The sequence below is a fragment of the Schistocerca gregaria genome, chromosome 9 (genome assembly GCF_023897955.1).
Source record: "Schistocerca gregaria isolate iqSchGreg1 chromosome 9, iqSchGreg1.2, whole genome shotgun sequence".
NCBI lineage: Eukaryota > Metazoa > Arthropoda > Insecta > Orthoptera > Acrididae > Schistocerca > Schistocerca gregaria.
The window spans coordinates 212,627,000-212,648,785 of NC_064928.1; positions in this window are offsets into that span (position 1 = coordinate 212,627,000).

Below are 21,786 nucleotides of genomic sequence, written 5' to 3' on the forward strand. Positions count from 1 at the left end.
TCTCCATGGACTTTAATACCTACTCCGAATTTTTCTTTTGTTTCCTTCACTGCTTGCTCAATATACAGATTGAATAACATCGGGGAGAGACTACAACCCTGTCTCACTCCCTTCCCAACCACTGCTTCCCTTTCATGTCCCTCGACTCTTATAAATGCCATCTGGTTTCTGTACAAATTGTAAATAGCCTTTCGCTCCCTGTATTTTACCCCTGCCACCTTTAGAATTTGAAAGAGAGTATTCCAGTCAACATTGTCAAAAGCTTTCTCTAAGTCTACAAATGTTAGAAACGTAGGTTTGCCCTTCCTTAATCTAGCTTCTAAGATAAGTCGTAGGGTCAGTATTGCCTCTCTCTCATAGACTTACTAAATAAAAACTAGACCGCGCATTGGTGCTAGTGTTGCGTCCCCACATTGAACGTGACAGAAGCCGCCATTTGCAGCGAAACAGTGCTCAAACATGGTTCGTTTGTGTGCTGCTTTTAATTGTAACAGTATAATGGAAGCAAAGACGAAGACGGAAACAATTTAACATTTCACAAGTCAGTCATTTCTGGTTGTTTGTCACTTAATATTACTTGTATATAGTATTTTCATGGATAAATAATACAAAAAAATTGTTCAAATGGCTCTGAGCACTATGCTACTTAGCTTAGAACTTAGAACTAATTAAACCTACCTAACCTAAGGACATCACACACATTCATGCCCGAGGCAGGATTCGAACCTGCGACAGTAGCGATCACGCGGTTCCAGACTGTAGCGCCTAGAACCGCACGGCCACTCCGGCGGGCCCGGCGATAAATAATACATCATGAGCTTTTGTTTTTGTTTAGGTTTCCCCTTACAAGTGTTTTTCTAAATCGGAAGTGGATCGTTGATACTCGGTGAGAGAAATTCCAACTGACAGCAAATCATTTGCTGTGCTGTCTTCATTTTGGAGAGAATTGTTACATGGAAAATTATGTAAATAGACGTCAACTGAAGGACGATGCTATACCGACAGTATTTGGATTTCCAACTTATTTGAAAAAGGTATAGTGTCCTGGGAATCGTGCAATATAGGCCTTGGTTAAATAGTGTGGAAATTCTGTCAATGTGTATAATTTTGAACGTTCCTTTTCCAGATTACCAAGGCAATCAAATATGTATTGAGTATGAATCAGAGGTAGGTTGCATAATTGCGTTTAGATGCTTAAAATGTGTTGTCAGGTGGTAATTATACTTCGTAAATGGTCAAATATTTAATCAAATGTTGCAAACTCGACAGCTTTCAGAGGTGCTATCAGTGTTAAAAACTAATGTGCGAATGAAATTCCTACGGTATTTAAAGTGATATGGGTTATTACAATTAACCATACCAAAATTCGAGTGTAGACAAAACAAAAGTAAGCGTGTAAAATGTACACAGTAGTTGGCAAAAAGCACTCAGGAACTGACAGTAAAATTGCGTTAATTAAATAATAATCGTACTGTCGGCTAGTTATAAGTTTCATGTAATTATCTAATGTAAATAACTCGATGTAAACTCGCTCCACCTTGTCAGGAAAGAGCCTTACGTTCTTAAATTTCGCGTCTCTATGCAAACGTATTTCGGAAATTAGGAAACTTCATTCATTTAAGTATACTTTTAAAATAGATTCGAATACTCAGTACTTTTTTAAACGAACATGTGTTTAATTTGCGCTTCAATTTGCTCTTGTTGCGTCTCATATAGTTGAAATCACAACCCCAGTACTGGGATTCATCCCTGCAAATGGCGGCGATCAGCTGCTTCAATTGGGGGACAGTTGCCTCCCTTCTCCGCTACGGCGTGGTAGGGGCTTGCTCTCTCTCTCTCTCTCTCTCTCTCTCTCTCTCTCTGGCGCGTACATCGATAACCTACAAAAATCAAAATGACAGGTTTATAATCTTATGTAAAACGTTTTAGAAAGTAGCACACACGTAACAATTAGAAACTAGGTATACCTCTTGAGGAGCATAACTCACCGTGCACAAACACCCATACTACACTGATCCAATATTTGAGAATGACATCACTTAGCGACTTCAAGGGAAACTTAACATATTATTTCAAACTTTCAAAAAACTTTTTCTCACTGATACCTCCGCAAAATGACGAAAGGTGAAAAGTTTACCGCTTGCTACGTTTTCGTTGTTGATGCAATAAAACTTCAGCGTCACACATAACGTTTTAGTTTATTACTTCTTTGCTGCCAACTCTATTCGCGACGCATTAAGCAGTAACTATCCACATATACCACTGAATGTAGCTGCAAGATATATCATTGTACGACGTAGCGTTTGGGAGATAGGCTAGGTGGAGCTAAAGCCACGAGTGGAGTAAAAATCTGCATCGCGTTTTTGAATTGACTACCATTGTTCCAGGATCTGACGATCATGTGCCGCGTTTGTCTTACTATGTCTTGTTGTTCCATGAAATTTCGTCCCGGCACGCTGCTCCATAGGTGAGAAAATAAGGTTCGTCCGTTTTTACTACTTACAGACAACTTTTCTGGTCATTTATTTGAACATTGTACAATGAACGATTAAAAGGAAAAAAACAACGAATTACTCGTCTACACTATTGCATTTAAGCTTCACTTTCGCGTGGAAACAATTGTGCTATTTGTTTCCCAAAATCCACAATGACGCATTTGCCAGAAAATTCCGAAATGGGGAAAATTCCTCAGCTCTTCAGTTTCAACAGCGTGACGAAAATTCTTCATAATAGCCATCGCAAAAGATAACATTCAACACATTGCGTGAGATTATCTCAACCTGAAGATAGATTTCCGCTGTCTGGAATGAAGATGTAGGGAAAACTTTACTGCAAAGCACTGTGCTTCTAAGGTCGACACCCAACAAAGAACGATTGAAAGAATAATGCATGGGAAAACAAAAGCTTCCTACTGAGAAGGAAAGGGATGCCAAAGAAAGAAAGAGTGTACCATAGAAACAAAACGACGTACGCTAGATTTCATTACAAAAATGCCAAAAAACAAGAAAGCATCTCAGACACGAGTTGGTTTTTCTTGAAAATCAGATTCAGTCTTGCCATACCACAACTTTAGGTCAGATATAGGTATTTCGTACTATTTTGCGAAGAAGTGTTCGAAGAAGAAGAAGAAGAGCCTGGGACTTGCAAGTGAGGATCTGAGGGCGTAACAAAGTTAATCCCAAGTGCATATTTTTGTGCAATGAGCAGCTTCACCAAAAGTAAAGCTGTACCAAAATAAGAGTCTTCATGATGTCACCGAATGAATGATTAAAAAGTGAAATAAAAGCCTACTGTTGTGAACAGCATATTCAGAACAGCTCGCACACACCCAAATTACTTAACGTCAGTAACCGTACTCTTTCGTGTTACCTTAATAAGGCTTCTTTCGTGAAGAAGAAAGTAATGTTTATTTATAAATATTTTAAGCATTATTGTCAGATTCACGCGACATTTCAATTCAGTATTGTGTTGGGTAATTTGGCTACAATACAACAATGTTACAAAGAGTTATTTCATGTGTTTTTATTAAGCAGTCATCCATTTTTCTCTAGGTTTGTCTCACTTGGGGCATAGACCCCGCACTATGGGGCTTTCCCCATTTTGTGGGATAAAACACCGCATTTTATGTTTTGGATTAATTGTTAATTTCTCTGTAATTAATAATCAGACAGAGCTGGAATTGGGACGGATTCAGGTAATAAGCCAACCTATGACTTCAATTTGAAATCGTGGGAATATCTACCCCTCACTGACCACAAATTAGGAAAACTGAAAATTGCAAAAGTTTCAGATGCGTCATAACTCGCTTTTGCTTAAAACTAAGTGCAAATTGTCTAGAGTATACTCGCTTACATGCACAACTTCAAATATTTAACACATTAACTCAGCTGTAAAATAATTAGAAGTTTAAAACTGTTGTATGCATGCGAGTTCGATTCTTTTAAGAATCGAGGAATTTCTGGTTACGGTTGCTTACACACTTTTATCCAGGAGGCTAGAGAGTGTAAACCACATTCAGTCCATAGTAGGCCTACACATTTTTGTGCAATGAGTAGCTTGGCGAAATGTAAAACTGCACAAAAATAAGAGTCTTCATGGCTTCACCAAATGAATGATTACAAAATGAAATGGAAACTTCCTATTGTGAACAACACATTCGAAAACCGCTCGCACACATCCGCCAATCCTGCTGGTGGGTTCGACTAACCTCGGAACTCATCGCCGAGGTGTGTGCACGAAGCACTCTTATGCAATTTCCGAGAACTCACTCACCTTGAAACTCGGCAGTTCACGGCTGTAACGCCTCGCAACTCTAGCACGGTGGCTGCCAGCCATTCTGAGACCATTACTCCCGAGTGCCTCAGATATCAGTCTAAATGCCCACCCCTCTCCATGGCGCCATCAACATTAGTGTCCCATTAAGCTAAAGAATAAAAAATTATCTTCTTTGACTTCTTTTATTTTTAATAAAATTAGAGATAAATGATGTTTAATTCTTCCAGCTGTTTTATGAAACAACGAATTAATGAGTCAGTCATACAATTCGTACTGCTCATTTCTAGCAACCATTTTATCTACACTGAGCTGACAAAAGTCATGGAATAGCGATATGTGCTATGGTTGGAACTTTAATTTAGTTTAGTTTTAGCTTAGTTCTGTCATGTTCTGTGCATTTTCAAGATTATTTTATCGATATGATGCGGAACAAGTCAGATTACGAGATACACACACACACACACACACACACACACACACACATGAACAGTGCCAATATTAATATTACTGAAATTTTTAGTTCTACACATGCAACTACATTTAGAGGTACAAACAGCGGCAACTATTTATTTATAGCTCGTACAAAATAGATTCATGTTTCGAAGTTTTACTCTCCTTCAAAGTACTCACCAGCATTGTGTATAACCCGTTGCCAGCGATGTGGAAGTCGTACGATACTCTTAGCAGTGCCAGTTGTGTTGACAGTACGAGCGGCGCGGTTTATTACCCGACGAATTTGTAGCAGTTCTGAAGCGAATGCCGTGAAGTGTTTCCTTCAGTGTAGAAATCGAGTTGAACTTACGTGGGCTTAAGTCAGTGGAATGCAGTAGGCGGTATAGCGCTTAGCAGCCCCATCAGTCAAACAAATCAGTAACAAATTGCACTGTGCGTGCTTGAGCATTGTCCTGCAAAATGATGGTCAGGTCCTGCATAAAGTGTCATCACTTCCGTCTCTGTGCTGTTCATTTTTGGAACACAACCTACTACCAGCTTCCCTTAAGGAAACATAACGTTCGACCGATTTTCAGACCAACTAAGAAAACAGGCCAAGCACTTCGTTCCATTGAGGATAAACGTCCCCCTCTGTATGCAAGTGGTGTATACAAGATTCCGAGCCCATGTGATAGGGTCTACATTGGAACTACAAAGAGAAGTGTGAATACACGGTTGAAGGAATATAAAAATCTTTGGCGACTGGGGAAAACAGACCAGTCAGCCATGGCGGAACTTGCTCTTCAGTCGGGTCATCACGTAGTGAAATTTTCGGAAACTGAAATTTTATGTACTATAACAAACTATTATCCACGGCTATAGAGAGAAGCCATCCAAATATACAAACAGGGGGATAATTTTAACAGAAGAGAAGAAGCCATGAAACTCAGTGATATATGTAATGTGGCGCTACAAAATCGATGAGAAGTTTTTATTTGTGACGTACTATGATCGATAGTTAAAAAAATTTATCTTTGGTAAGACAGAGCTTTAGGAACCATGTTTTAAATTGTAAGACATTTCCAGGGGCAGATGTAGACTCTGACCACAATCTATTGGTTATGACCTGTAGATTAAAACTGAAGAAACTGCAAAAAGGTGGAAATTTAAGGAGATGGGACCTGGGTAAACTGACTAAACCAGAGGTTGTCCAGAGTTTCAGGGAGAGCATAAGGGAACAATTGACAGGAATGGGGGAAAGAAATACAGTAGAAGAAGAAAGGGTAGCTTTGAGGGATGAAGTAGTGAAGGCAGCAGAAGAACAAGTAGCTAAAAAGACGAGGGCTAGTAGAAATCCTTGGGTAACAGAAGAAATATTGAATTTCATTGACGAAAGGAGAAAATATAAAAATGCAGTAAAAGAAGCAGGCAAAAAGGAATACAAACGTCTCAAAAATGAGATCGGCAGGAAATGCAAAATGGCTAAGCAGGGATGGCTAGAGGACAAATGTAAGGATGTAGAGGCTTATCTCACTAGGGGTAAGATAGGTACTGCCTACAGGAAAATTAAAGAGACCTTTGGAGGAAAGAGAACCACTTGTATGAACATCAAGAGCTCAGATGGAAACTCAGTTCTAAGCAAAGAAGGGAAAGCAGAAAGATGGAAGGAGTATATACAGGGTCTATACAAGGGCCATGTACTTGAGGGCAATATTATGGAAATGGAAGAGGATGTAGATGAAGATGAAATGGGAGATACGATATTGCGTGAAGAGTTTGACAGAGCACTGAAAGACCTGAGTCGGAACAAGGCCCCCGGAGTAGACAACATTCCATTGGAACTACTGACGGCCTTGGGAGAGCCAGTCCTGACAAAACTCTACCATCTGGTGAGCAAAATATATGAAACAGGCGAAATACCCCCAGACTTCAAGAAGAATATAATAATTCCAATCCCAAAGAAAGCAGGTGTTGAAAGATGTGAAAATTACCGAAGCATCAGTTTAGTAAGCCACAGCAGCAAATACTAACACGAATTCTTCACAGACGAATGGAAAAACTAGTAGAAGCCGACCTCGGGGAGGATCAGTTTGGATTCCGTAGAAATACTGGAACACGTGAGGCAATACTGACCTTACGACTTATCTTAGAAGAAAGATTAAGGAAAGGCAAACCTACGTTTCTAGCATTTGTAGACTTAGAGAAAGCTTTTGACAATGTTGACTGGAATACTCTCTTTCAATTTCTAAAGATGGCAGGGGTAAAATACAGGGAGCGAAAGGCTATTTACAATTTGTGCAGAAACCAGATGGCAGTTATAAGAGTCGAGGGGCATGAAAGGGAGGCAGTGGTTGGGAAGGGAGTGAGACAGGGTAGTAGCCTATCCCCGATGTTATTCAATCTGTATATTGAGCAAGCAGTAAAGGAAACAAAAGAAAAATTCGGAGTAGGTATTAAAGTCCATGGGGAAGAAAAAAAAAACTTTAAGGTTCACCGATGACATTGTAATTTTGTCAGAGACAGCAAAGGACTTCGAAGAGCAGTTGAATGGAATGGACAGTGTCTTGAAAGGAGGATATAAGATGAACATCAACAAAAGCAAAACGAGGATAATGGAATGTAGTCGAATTAAGTCGGGTGATGCTGAGGGAATTAGATTAGGAAATGAGACACTTAAAGTAGTAAAGGAGTTTTGCTATTTGGGGAGCAAAATAACTGATGATGGTCGAAGTAGAGAGGATATAAAATGTAGACTGGCAATGGCAAGGAAAGCGTTTCTGAACAAGAGAAATTTGTTAACATCGAGTATTGATTTAAGTGTCAGGAAGTCATTTCTGAAAGTATTTGTATGGAGTTTATCCATGTATGGAAGTGAAACATGGACGATAAATAATTTGGACAAGAAGAGAATAGAAGCTTTCGAAATGTGGTGCTACAGAAGAATGATGAAGATTAGATGGGTAGTTCGCATAACTAATGAGGAAGTATTGAATAGGATTGGGGAGAAGAGAAGTTTGTGACACAACTAGACCAGAAGAAGGGATCGGTTGGTAGGACATGTTCTGAGGCATCAAGGGATCACCAATTTAGTATTGGAGGGCAGCGTGGAGGGTAAAATCGTAGAGGGAGACCAAGAGATGAATACACTAAACAGATTCAGAAGGATGTAGGTTGCAGTAGGTACTGTGAGATGAAGAAACTTGCACAGCATAGAGTAGCATGGGAGCTGCATCAAACCAGTCTCAGGACTGAAGACCACAACAACAACGACAGGTTTATCTCTGCCATCACGAAAAATCCAGACCACACCCACCTTCCACGGTATTTAGGCCGCTCTTCGACGTCCGACTCTTCAGTCGGCAAGCCTCGGCACAACCAGGTGTACCGTCGAAGATGTCCAACGTAGCCTTGCTCGAAACGTCAGGGATAGAACAGTTCCATGGACCACAGCCATATCCCTTTCAGACCCGATATGCAGAATTGTGTGGATGCGGTTTATTTGCGTTGCAACATCATATTATTCCGCTATGCAATTGAGTCTCAAGTCACACGAGTGTGCAGGAATCGCTGTTTCGTATACAACTCGATTTATATCGATATCTCGTTACATACGCGAGATATTGTGACTTAATCTTTGCTCATCAAGATGGCGGGTCGGAAGCTTGTCTGTCGAGGTAAATGTTTATTGTGCTTTATTTCTTGCGTATTGACATTTGGAAAAATGTGTTTGAGATTTCGAAAGGTGTACAGAAGTAAATAAAAATATGTCCGTCACAATTATTTGAATACTTTCATAGCTACAATGACTGTAACATCCACACGCAAAATTGTGCGTGTTGGGACTATTTTATCGGCATATGGTCGTTTCCGGTCGATGTTTGTGGTTGCGATTCGGAATAGATTACGGAATAGATAAGTCATTTTACTATTGTATTTACGCATTATTTTCACAGTTCGTTTGTTTGTTTCGTTTTAAGGCTTACTGACGAGGAAATTCTAGCCATATTAGATGGCTCTGAAGTGGAAGTCTTTAGTAGTGATGGCCGATTGTTAGATAAAACTTGGACTCTTCCAACAATCAAAACTAGCCTTGGAGATAGCTCTGAATCTTCTGACGAGGAGGAAATTGTAACAATGCTTCTGCAACAATACTACCAGTTGCTCCAAAAGTTCAGGGCAACTTTCCCAGTCAACACAGTAGAAAGAATTCTGAAAAAAAAAAACCAGTGGAAACACATCGTCGTTTGTCCACTTGGAGAAAAAGACCATTCACCTCCAAAATTTTTACGCCTTCAGAGAGTAAGATATGACAGGAAATTAAAACTCCAATGAGCTATTTCAGCGAGTACTGCCCAGAAGATTTTTTTCAGTTAGCATCTGACTGCACTAACAGTTACTACTTTTCGAACAAAGGGAAGTTGCTTCATACAAATCCTCAAGAGATAAAAAAAGCTCTCTGGAATGCATGTACTAACGGGATGCATTAGATATCTTCGTACACGTATGTACTGGCAGAAGGCATTGCGTATGCCAATTATTGCAGATTGTATACCTAGGTTCTTCACTCTCAGAACAGCACTGCATGTCGTGGACACTAACTACATTCCAAGTGAATCAGAAACTAATAGATTGTGGAAAGTACAATCTGCAATTAAAGTTGTACGCAGTGCTTGTTTGAGACTTCTACGCCCCTCTGAAAATGATTATTCCATTGATGAGCAAAATATACCATTTGCTGGACGCTGCACATTGTCTCAGTATGTTCCAGACAAACCGCGCCCTTTGGGAATTGAAAACTTTGTTTTGGCAACAACGAAAGGTTTAGTACTTGATTTTGAATTTTATCAAGGTAAATCAACTCCTCTGCCAGATGTTGGCCTTGGTCTTGGGCCATCTGTAATACTTCGCTTGCTCAAACATTACCTCAAGGTGCAAGACTATATTTTGACAGATATTTTACAGCTTTGCCATTATTCCTAGGGCTGGAAGGAACAGGAACCATAATGAAAAACAGAGTGAAACTAGTTCACCTGGCAGAAGAAAAAAGACTGAAGAGATATGCAAGAATTCTGCGGGGACGATGATAAAATAAGTCATTGTCCAGTGGAAAGATTCAAAAGCTGTGACCCTTGCCTCTACTTGTACACGATGTTAACCTGTAAGCTATGTTGAGAGATGGAGTAAACCAGAAAAGAAGTACATCTTAGTGCTATGTCCTGCAGTCGTAGTGAAGTACAACCTGTGTATGGGAGGGGTGGACCTTTGCGATCAAATGATGGAGACCTACAGGAGTTTCTTGAAGACAAAACAGTGGACTTTAAAAGTTTTGATTCATTACTTGATTTGGCTTGCGTCAATTCCTGGTTACAATACAAAGTTGAATGCGAAGCCAGTAAAGTACAAAAGAAAAACACTTTATATCTTATTGGATTCCGACAAGTGATTGGGGAAGCGCTAATTTCTTCTTCTTGAGGACAGGAACATGAAAGTGAATCTGATGAAGAGCCACCAAATAAAATGTAGAAACCAGCAAACACACCATGTGATGAGAAGCGGCTAGACGGATATCATCACTGGCCAACTGTTGATGATTTGCATTCAGCTCGTTGCTGCAGGCAAAAAAGTTGCAAGAAGAGGACGAGAACAAGATGTCTGAAGTGTAATATTTATTTGTGTTTATCAAAAGACAGTAATTGCTTTCGCGAATATCATTGCAAGAAATGACAAAAATATGTAAGATAATCCCGACCCACACAATCGTGTGGGTTCAAAATTTGTATCAAAATTAAAAAATAAAATTTTCTAAGCAGTGGTCCACGATTCTATTCTTTTAGTTACAAAAATGCATTTATTTCAAAATTTTCATTTCAAGTTTGGGTGGGGGTCTGAAAGGGATACAACCTGGAAGAATCCTCGCAGCTGAAACAATCCGGTCGTGAAAGCCTTCATTGTACGATCACTGTATTTTATACGTCAGATTTATTTTCTGTATAAACCGTGATTAAGATGGACATGTCATTTTGATTTTTGTAAATTATCAATGTGCACATCAGAGAGAGAGCAAATTATTTTACTGTTAACTAATTGTTAGTCTTGTAGTGGCACAGTCTTTGACTCTGCCCAGGCTGTTACACTCTTAGTTCAAATGTGGTAGGTGATTGACATATTTATTAGTGCTGTGTAACTTGTGACTGTATGTGTTAGATGAAAAACGATTTATTGTAACATGATGTATTATAGGAAAGCGAGAAGAATATAAATTTTGAATAATGTTATTATTTTTTTGAAGAGATGAAGTGTGAGAAAAAACTGCAGCACTGCTCTATTAGTTTGTTGGAGTGATTATTGTCAGCTAGTTAACGTGCTCTGAGTTGAGAGAGAAAGACCACCGCACTTCTGTGAGTCATGCATTAAGATATCAACTGATTTAGTTGTTTGGTTTTTATACAAATTCCCCGTTAACATTATGCCCTATTTAAATCATTGTTGATTTCCTTATGTAAAGTATTATTCAGACCAAAGTTATGTGTCAAGATCACGCGCAATTTTACTTTGTCTTTTTGAATACTACTTCATTCTAAAATCTTGGAATACCATTTAATATGAATAGTTACTCTCGCAATCCCACTGTTTAAAGAAGATTTATCATCACGTGTTACCAAATTGCACCATGTGGTATGTGACAGTCTGAATACTGTTGCTAAATTTTATTTAAAAATAGAAATCTGGTTTAGTCGCTGCCTACTTGCTGTTTCCTGTTGTGCTTTTGACATATCTGCAACAATGTTATCTAGACGCGAGGTAAGTTGAAATTTTATTAGGGCCAGATAACTGTTTTTATTTCACTTATGCATTTAATACAAAGACAAGTTGTATTCAGACCAGTTACAACTCAATTCAAATTAGGTTGTCTTTAGTCAAAGGTTAGCTTTCGATATCAGTTTGTGGGTAAACAGTTTTGGCAATATGTAGACCTTTTTATGGAGTGGGAAGTTGATTTGGGCTAAATTTCATACATATAATGTGGGCACTCTACACACGCATAAAACCAAAAATGTGAAGTATTAGATTTGTTAAGGAACAGTGCACTCAAGCAGCAATGAACTACATTCTACTGTATTTCTACTAATAAATTTACAACCATAAGTTTATTCTTCATCTAAAGCTAAAACTCTATGTATTGCATGTGTCAAATGCTCAATCACTATATAATCTGTACAACACCAGAAGTGTATGTATCTAACGAACCACACAAAATAAATGACAACTACCAACAATTAGACAAACAAACAACTACTGAATATCATGTAGCTTCCAGGCAAGGAACTCTTCAAGTAATATATCAGTACACACAAACACAACAAACCTACATAAACACACACCGTTTCAGGCGAGGATCTACCGAGACCTTTTGACCCGAAATAAGTGGAAACAGACTATTATCAATCAACAGGATACTTAGACTATATTACACATCCAAATATACACACATAAAAAATGTTTTGCATCACCCCAGTTCTCATAACTCCAGAAGATAGACGTTGACTGTGAATATTGTATTACAGACACAGTCCCTAGGACTGTTCAGAGATGTCACTAAATCCACCCAAATACATAAACAACCATCCATGAGCAGCGCCTATTAGACGGCTTTCCTACGGGACAGTCTCCAAACCTTCCAATTTGACTATGTAAGCAAAGAGCAATTGTGGCTTCAATTCAAATGAATAATACCGACGGCAGCTGATAAATATAGTGTATAACAAACTAATAAGAGAAGCCACACCAGCCGGTCCTGTTGGCTGAGCGGTTCTAGGTGTTCCAGTCCGGAACCGCGCGACTGCTACGGTCGCAGGTTCGAATCCTGCCTCGGGCATGGATGTGTGTGATGTCCTTAGGTTAGTTAGGTTTAAGTTGTTCTAAGTTCTAGGGGACTGATGACCTCAGATGTTAAGTCCCAAAGTGCTCAGAGCCATTTGAACCATTTTTGAAGGCACGCCAAATAAGGCGTGAAAGAAACGAACAAAGCATGCAAAATGTCCAGGATTGACGATGTTTTACTAAAGCTCGAAATTTAGAGTGAACGTCAATGCAAGAGGCCCTTAATAGTTTCCACACATCTCTAAATCCGGCAGAAAATCCAAAGAAATTCTGTTCACATGTTAAGTACACCAGCTGCAAGACACAACTAGTAACTTCGCTGAACGACAGCAATGGTAGTGTTATCAACGACATTTTCACGAAAGCAGATTTACAAAATACAGTTTTTCAAAATTCCTTCACCAAAGGAGAACTAAATGTTCCGGAATTTGAAAAAGGAACCGCTTCCAACACGAATAGCTTAGAAATGTACATCCTTAGTGTAGTGAAACAGCTTAAATCACTTAATAAAGGCAAGCCCTCCAGTCCATAGTGTATACAAAAAACGTTCCGTTCAGAGTATGCTGAATCAATGGCTGCATACTTAGAAATCATACACAACCACTTGACGAAAACACTGTATCAAAAGACTATAACGGTGCATAGGTTACACCAGTAGTCAAGAAAAGAAATATTAGAAACTCATCGACTAATGTCGATTTACAGTAGGATTTCAGAGCATTTCCATGTGCGAGTATCTCGACTTACGTAGAATAAAACGATTTATTGACAATTAGGACGTACTTAGTTAATATCGCTCGAGTGAAACGCAACAAGTATGTCTTTATTTACATAAAGTAGTGGATGTTATAGATAGGGGCTCTGCAATTGACTGCATATTTCTAACTTCCCAGAAATCTTTTGCTATCGTTCCTCACAAGCGTCAATGAAATGACTGGATTAGCGATTTACTCTCAGGAAGTAACTGACTGAAAGAAATCGAGTGATACGAAAGTGGCATCTGCCTCCACGGAAGTGTTACAGGCCCTCTTCTCTTCTGAATATATATATAAAATACACTGCTGGTCGTTAAAATTGCTACACCACGAAAATGACGTGCTACAGACGCGAAATTTAACCGACAGGAAGAAGATGCTGTGATGTGCAAATGATTTGCTTTTCAGAGCATTAACACAAGGTTGGTGCCAGTGACGACACCTACAACGTGCTGACATGAGGAAAGTTACCAACCGATTTCTCAAATACAAACAGCAGTTGACCGGCGTTGCCTGGTGAAACATTATTGTGATGCCTCGTGTAAGGAGGAGAAATGTGTACCATCACTTTTCCCACTTCGATAAAGGTCGGATTGCAGCCTATCGCGATTGCGGTTTAAAGTATCGCGACATTGCTGCTCGCGTTGGTCGAGATCCAATGACTGTTAGCAGACTATGGAATCGGTGGGTTAGGAAGGGTAATACCGAACGCCGTGCTGGATCCCAACGGCCTCGTATCAGTAGCACTCGAGATGACAGGCGTCTTATCCGCATGGTTGTAACGAATCGTGCAGCCACGTCTCGATCCCAGAGTCAACAGATCGGGACGTTTGCAAGACAACAACCATCTGCACGAACAGTTCGACGACGTTTGCAGCAGCATTGACTATCAGCTCGGAGACCATGGCTGCTGTTACCCTTGACGCCGCATCACAGACAGGAGCGCCTACTGTGGTGTACTCAACGACGAACCTGGGTGCACGAATGGCAAAACGTCATTTTTTCGGATGAATCTAGGTTCTGTTTATAGCATCATGATGGTTGCATCCGTGTTTGAAGACATTGCGGTGAACGCACATTCGAAGAGTGTATTCGTTATCGCCATACTGGCGTATCACCCGGCGTGATGGTATGGGGTGCCATTGGTTACACGTCTCGGTCACTTCTTGTTCGCATTGGTGGCATTTTGAACAGTGGACGTTACATTTCAGATGTGTTACGACCCGTGGCTGTACCTTTCATTCGATCCCTGTGAAACCCTACATTTCAGAAGGATAGTGCACGATCGCACATTGCAGGTCCTGTATGGGCCTTTCTGGATACAGAAAATGCTCGACTGCTGCCCTGGCCAGCAGATTCTTTAGATCCCTCAACAATTGAAAACGTCTGGTCAATGGTGTCCGAGCAACTGGCTCGTCACAATACGGCAGTCACTACTCTTGATGAACTGTGGTATCGTATTGAAGTTGCATGGGCAGCTGTACATGTGCACGCCATACAAGCTCTGTTTGACTCAATGCCCAGGCGTATCAAGGCCGCTATTACGGCCAGAGGTGATTGTTCTGGGTACTGATTTCTCATGATCTATGCACCCAAAATGCGTGAAAATGTAATCACAAGTCATTTGTAGTATAATATATTTGTCCAATGAATACCCGTTTATTATCTGCATTTCTTCTTGGTGTAGCAATTTTAATGGCCAGTAATGTATTTATTAAATTAGTAGTTTGTTCGCAGATGATTCTGTGATTTACCGTCTAGCAAAGTAATCAGAAGATCGAAAACTATTACAAAATGATTTAGAAAAAGTATCTATATGGTGCGAAAAGTGGCGGTTGGCTGTAAGTAAGGAAAAGTTTGATGTCATCCACGTGATTACTAAAAGGTATCCGTTAAATACCTAGCAAAAACAATTACATAAAAACGGTGTGCCGGACCGAGACTCGAACTCGGGATCTTTGCCTTTCGCGGGCAAGTGCTCTACCAACTGAGCTACCCAAGTACGACTCACGCCCCGTCCTCACAGCTTACTTCTGCCAGTACCTCGTCTCCTACCTTCCAAACTTTACAGAAGCTCTCCTGGGAAACTTGCAGAACTAGCACTCCTGAAAGAAAGGATATTGCGAAGACATGGTTTAGCCACAGCCTGGGGGATGTTTCTAGAATGAAATTTTCACTCTTCAGTGGAGTGTGCGCTGATATGAAACTTCCTGGCAAATTAAAACTGTTTGCCGGACCGAGACTCGACCAACTGAGCAACCCAAGAACGATTCACGCCCCCTCCTCACAGCCTTGCTTCTGCCAGAGCACTTGCCCGAAGAAGGCAAAGATCCCGAGTTCGAGTCACGGTCCAGCACATAGTTTTAATCTGCCAGGAAGTTTCATATCAGCCCACACTCTGCTGCAGAGTGAAAATCTCATCCTGAATTACAAACGAAATTAAATTCGAATGATCGCATACACAACGTTGTGAGGAAAGCGAACCAAGGACTGCAATTTATTGCCAGAACACTTAGAACACAGGAAAAGTCTACTAAAGAGACTGCCTACACTACGCTTGTCCGACCTCTGCTATGCGTTATTTGAACCTTACAAGATAGGGTTGACAGTGGACATCGAAAAGTAAGGTCAGCTCGAATTTTATATTATCGCTACATAGGGGAGAGTTGCAACAGGACCTTTTCAAGAAATATCACTAACATTTATTTTGCTCCGAATGTGCAAGTCTTTTGCTGGTGCCCATCGACATAGGGAGGAATGATCATCACAGCGAAATGAGGAAAATCATAGCTAGTACAGAAAGATTTAAGTGTTCGTTTCTCTCGCGCGCTGTTCGAGAGTGGAACAGCGGAGAAACAACTTGAAGGCGGTTCGATGAACCCTCTGCCAGCCACTTAATTCTGAAATCCACACTGGTCGTGTACATGTAGCCGTAGATTAACTGTGGCTGCTTCCTTTTCTCTCCTTCAGAAGAGTCAGCTTGTATTTTGTACATAGTCACGGTCTGAAAACGTAAAGTTCGACAAAATGGCAATAAATAAGACTCCGTTCCTTCTTATCCTTTCTGTTATTGCTACACTCATGCTCATAAATTAAGGATAAGGCTGTAACACGGTGAACCAACACTCTGGTGGGCGGATTGCGGGTTTAAGTCACCTCGGGATATGACCATGCCGTGCATTTGACCTGCAGTCGTCGCACGGTGGCGCTGGCAGCAGTCCACATAACGCAGAGGTGTGTTGGTGCATGTCATAGTACGGTGCAGCGAGTAAGTGTGTTGAAAATGGCTCAGAGAACACATATCGATGACGTTATGACTGGTAGAATAATCGTGAGACAGGAGGCTAGTCAAACACAGCAGGTCGTAGCATGGGTCCTCGGTGTACCACAAAGTGTTCAAAAATGGTTCAAATGGCTCTGAGCACTATGGGACTTATCTTCTGAGGTCACCAGTCCCCTACAACTTAGAACTACTTAAACCTAACTAACCTAAAGACATCACACAAACCCAAGCAGGATTCGAACCTGCGACCATAGCAGTCACGCGGTTCCAGACTGGGCGCCTAGAACCGACTGGCCACCGCGGCTGGCCACAAAGTGTGACCTCAAGATTATGACAACGATTCCAGCAGACAGGAAACGTGTCCAGGTGCTGCAGTACGGGACGTCCACAGTGTACAACACCATAAGAAGACCGATATCTCACCATCAGTGCCCGCAGACTGCCAAGGATCACTGCAGGTAGCCTTGCTCGGGACCTTACCGCAGCCACTGGAACAGTTGCCTCCAGACACACAGTCTACAGGCGACTGGACAGACATGGGTTATTCGCCCAGAGACCTGCAAGGTGCATTCCACTGACCCCTGGTCACAGGAGAGCCCGTAAAGCCAGGTGTCAAGAACACAGTACATGGTTATTGGAGCAGTGGTCCCAAGTTGTGTTCAAGGACGAGTATAGTCTGAACAGTGACTCTCGCCAGGTTTTCATCTGGCGTGAACCAGGAACCAGATACCAACACCTTAATGCCCTTGAAAGGGATCTGTATGGAGGTCGTGGTTTGATGCTGTGGGGTGGGATTATGATTGGTGCACGTACACCCCTGAATGTCTTTGACAGAGAAATTTTAACAGGTCAGGTGTATCGGGACGTCATTTTGCACCAGTATGTCCGCCTTTTCAAGGGTGCAGTGGGTTTCACCTTCCTCCTGATGGATGATAATGCACGGCCCCACCGAGCTGCCATCGTGGAGAAGTACTTTGAAGAACAAAATATCAGGCGAATGGAGTGGCCTGCCTGTTCTCCATACCTAAACCCCATCGAGCACGTCTGGGATGCTCTCGGTCGACGTATCGCTGCACGTCTTCAATCCCCTACGACACTTCAGGAGCTCCGACAGGCACTGATGCAAGAATGGGAGGCTATACCCCAGCAGCTGCTCGACCATCTGATCGAGAGTATGCCAACCCGTTGTGCGGCCTGTGTACGTGTGTATGGTGATCAAATCCCATATTGATTTTGGAGTGCATGCACAGGTGAAACCTCCCCTTCGAAAAATGTATTAATGATTGTGCTGCTAAACCCCTTACGTTATTTGATTTTCAAACAGCTGAGCAAATCTGAATGTACTCAGACATTTCTCTCTTTACTTATTCTGATCGTCACTAAATTGACACACAATATTTTTAGCGCAACGCAATCTGACTTTCAATAATCCCTAGAAAAGAATGGCCCTGACTAACAGTAACCTATACCTTTCATAAATCGCTTACCTCACAAAAATCTTCGTTACTCGAACTACTGCCATACAGCGAGCACTAATACTGCCAGCTAAATAAAATATTCTGACTACTGAAGGCACTAACTACTGATAGTCATAGTTATCAAATGAAAGATTTTGATAGAGAACAGACAATGTATTTACCTTAATAGTGTTCGAAAGTCATTAGGACATTCAGTCTTACAAATTTACTGTCTCTGATGGACACACGTCCAGATCATCCGCTCTCAAAACTCTGCCATCTCTCTCCCCACATCCTGTACTACTGCCGGCTCACCTCCAACTGCGCAACGCTACGCGCTGTTCACATCCAACTGCCCAACACTACAATAGCGAATATTCCAACAATGCCAGCCAGCCACAGACTGCACACAGCACAGCCAGTGATTTTCATACAGAGCGCTACGTGACGTTACCAACATAAAAACCTAAACAGCCTACTTGCACAGGAAATAGTGGCGTTTTGTAGCACATGTGCTTCTGAACGGTTTTCTCAACTTATCACCAATACCGTGGACTTACAGATCTGTGTCGTGTGTGATCCCTATGTGCCTAGGCTATTAGAGCCAGTTTTGTGTAGTGCCACGTAGTGTGGCATCACATTCTGCAATTATCCTTAATTTATGAGCATGAGTATATTTTAATGGCCAACAGTAGTGAAGAACCTACTTGTTGTTCTGTGTGCGTGTGCAAATTCCGTACGCCGTCGGCACACGCGCCGTGCATTCTTAGTTGAGCGTGTTTCTGCCATCATAGCGTGGAAAAAGCACATTGGGTAGCCTTTCCGAACGTGCAGAGCAATATCTAACTTGTCACATACACTGAACGTGCGTTTGAACGATGACCATTGAGATCGAAGAAAGCCAGTACGTCACATGCACGCTGTCTCTCTTCACTGCAGAATCGTGCGACGCTGACAACATGAGGACCACTTGTATGCACTATACAGTTTCCATAAGAGCGTGCAAAAATGTTGTAATTATGTAATAGGCGTATTTAAACTGTTTTAGCATGTAATTATCTGAACTGTTACTTATTTAAATTGTTTTGTTAATTAAATTGCATTGTGTATTATTGAGAAAGAGCGGGAAACCGCGCATAGATACATTTTGAGAAAGAGCGGGAAACAGCGCGCAGTAATACATCTGTAATGGTAGCAGGGATTGTCTGCACCAAAAACCATTGTTGGCGGCGAGACCGCACTTTTGTAGCATTGAGCGTTGGAAGCGAGCAGTTGCGAGTAAGATGTGAGACGAGGCAGTCGTAGCTAGCGAGACATGAGAGGAGGTCGCTGTAAGCGAGGTATGAATTAACACTTTGAAAGAAGCGGTGTGCTCGCCAGCCACTCGCTATATGTAGCGCAATGCTAGTTTTTAAGAATTTTTGTAAAGAACTATGCCCCTTGTAATTGTTTGTCAAGATCGTTCTCAGAATATAGTTATGTAATTTTGATGGAAAATTAGGTATATAGCGCAACGCTACTTTTTAAGAATTTTTGTAAAGAACTATACCCCTTGTAATTGTTTGTCGAGATCGTTCTCAGAATATAGTTAACTTCTACCAGATTAAATGCATTAAGAATTTTCTATCCCAAAATCATTCACGTAAATGCTTTACGGAATTTATTGTTATCTTAAAAGAAAAGTCTAAACTGAGCTTCAGCTTTTATCAAATCTAAATTAACTTCAACTTAAAGAATTCCAGTCACAAAGTATTATGAAACTCCACCAGCGGCTTATAATTATGTTAAAGAGAAGTAAGTATATTCATTCCACAGTTTGCTGTAGCAGTCAGATGGCGATCCAGTATAAATAATTAAAGGTAAGAATCAGTCTTAATAATTTCAGGTAACGACTGAGGGCCACGGCGACAACACATTTTATGTTTCGTCGTAATAATCAGCAGGTAGTCTTGACAGAGCAGCAGTTAAAAGATTTTAAGAGACGCAGCGTTCAGTCAGCAAGCAAACGTACATCCAATATTAGACGGGAAGGTTTCACTTGGCGATATCCATTCAGTACGACATTTTAGTGAATCTACTGTGGATATGAATATACTGACTTTGATAATAGTGTGAATAAGTTACTGTTAAGTGGAGCAACGCATATACTAAAGTGTATAACTTTTATTCACAGGTCATCGGCAATTCTGTTTGCTTTATTGATTCGGCGTGGAAAAGTGTTTGTTCAGTGTTGAATCCGCTTTGAACAGTGATATATTTTGTTGCGTGTGATGATTATAGACAATGTCCCGCAGAATAATTACTCGTTCTCAAACTGATAAAACTTTTTGTTGCGTATGATGATTATAGACAATGTCCCGCAGAATAATTACTCGTTCTCAAACTGATAAAACTGTACAAAATACTGACGAGAGATTCTTTTCTGGAATAGGCAGTAATAATACGTGTGAAAACCCTGATTCTGAAACGTTAGGTGAACAGACATTTAATAACTGTAACAATATGGAAGCGTTTAACGAACAAGTAACTTCAGAAATGCCCACAGACAATGAAACGGTAGTGCAAAATAATTTGGCATTAAATGCAACAGACGGTACACAGTCACAAATTCCGCATAGTAGACATAACAGTTTCAGTAACGAAACCACTACAATGCAGTCAGACAGAGAGACTCCATTAAGCACTGATTTAGATTCAAACGGTACACAGCTACACAACCTGCGTAGCAGATCCAACAGTTCTCATGACCAAAATTCCGAAATTACGGAAAACGTGACGCAGTCACAATCATCTGAGGATGTTCAAATGAACACAGATCTACAGCCTTTAACAACGAATACAAATACACACAGAAGTCAATCCGAAACGGATCCAATAATGGCATTTTTGCTACAAATGAGACAAGACATGAATCAAAACTTTAACAGAGGGTCACAAGAATTAGAAAAAAGGTCACAAGATCTAAAAAACGAAATTAAGGCAGAACACGCACACACAGATCAGAAATTAGACAACATGTACCAAAATCTAAAACACGAAATCAAAGTAGAAATTCAAACAGTCGCTGAAAAATGTTCACAATCAACACAAGAATTACGCGACAAAATTCAAGAAATATCCGATAACCAAGCAACATTTGCAGTTAGTATACGGGAAACAATGACAGAAAACTTTGCTAAACAAAACGCTCAGGTTGATGAACGTTTTAACAATCACACAGAAAACTGTTTGATACGTCACCGTAAACTGGTGCGATCGCAGGATAAAGAACGAAAAGAATTACTACAAACAATCACTAAACAGCGTCAGGACGACAAAAAGAAAGTGTTTGCCCAGGGCAAAACATATGTAGACAATCACATACAGTCGATCTAGGAAGAAATCGAAACGGTCAAAGAAACAAATAATCAAATACAAGACAGGCTTACAGAAATCCAAACACAGACAATCGATGTGAAAACTTCTACAGACACTGAAATCCAGAATGTTAAAGATAAATTAACAGAGGACGTTCAGACACTAACTGACAAAATAGAACACATAGAAATTAACCATGACACAGAAAATTTAAAGGCAGATTTTAAGAAAGTCACCAAAAGCAACCGTAAATTACGAAACGAACTGACAGAAAAGATCAATGAACTCACTACAAGAATAGATCTTTTAGATACTAACAATGACGAGAGATCAGACGACACTGCAC